The following is a 946-nucleotide window of genomic DNA, read 5'->3' on the forward strand; positions in this document are numbered from 1 at the left end:
GAAAAAAAAAAAAGAAGGAAAGGCCGATCAATAGGGATCGTGTATCACACAGTAATGTTCTCGTGTAAAAAGAGGGGAGGTCAGTTTAGGTTTAGCCGTGGAAGGAAAAGCCTACGGAAAAGACCACGGTAACCTTGGTCAATATTCTCATTGAAGAAACTATAACAGTAAGTGACTCTCTTTTGCCTCTTTGTTTTATTTTTTTTCTTGGATTTTTTTTTTTTTCTTGTTCATAGGTTTATGCTCAAGATGGCTCCGTCGTTCACACGTGCCATCCTTGCTACATTCACCCATCTTTTTTTGAAGCATTCACTAGACAAGACTTCCCTTTCTACTCTCAGATAGATAGATAGACAAGCAGGCAGGCAGACAGACAAACAGACAGATAGATAGATAGATAGATAGATAGATAGATAGATAGATAGATAGATAGATAGATAGATAGATTACAAAACAAAAACAATCAGATATTCTCGCTCAAATCAACCAGAACGTATTAAAAACGAATATATATATATATTATAGTTTGGATTCTCGCTGTTCTGCGTGCAATCCATGAATAAGACAGAAAAAAAAGAGATACACAAATATAGGAAGTAGGATTATATGTTTGTCTGACTATTTTGTGTGAGTGTTGACATATCTATAGGTGAGTGGTTATGCGTATTCAAGTCATTGATAAAATGAGAACTTCAGTCCTCCGTTCGTTAATATTTCAGTTGACAGCAGGCGACGAGCTGGCAGAAACGTTAGCGCGCCGGGCGAAATGCTTAGCGCTATTTTGTCTGCCGTTACGTTCTGAGTTCAAATTTTGCCGAGGTGGACTTTGCCTTTCATCCTTTCGGGGTCGATAGATTAAGTAACAGTTACGCACTGGGGTTGATGTAATCGACTTAATCCCTCTGTCTGTCCTTGTTTGTCCCCTCTATGTTTAACCCCTTGTGGG

Source organism: Octopus bimaculoides, chromosome 9 (assembly GCF_001194135.2).
Source record: "Octopus bimaculoides isolate UCB-OBI-ISO-001 chromosome 9, ASM119413v2, whole genome shotgun sequence".
Classification (NCBI taxonomy): domain Eukaryota; kingdom Metazoa; phylum Mollusca; class Cephalopoda; order Octopoda; family Octopodidae; genus Octopus; species Octopus bimaculoides.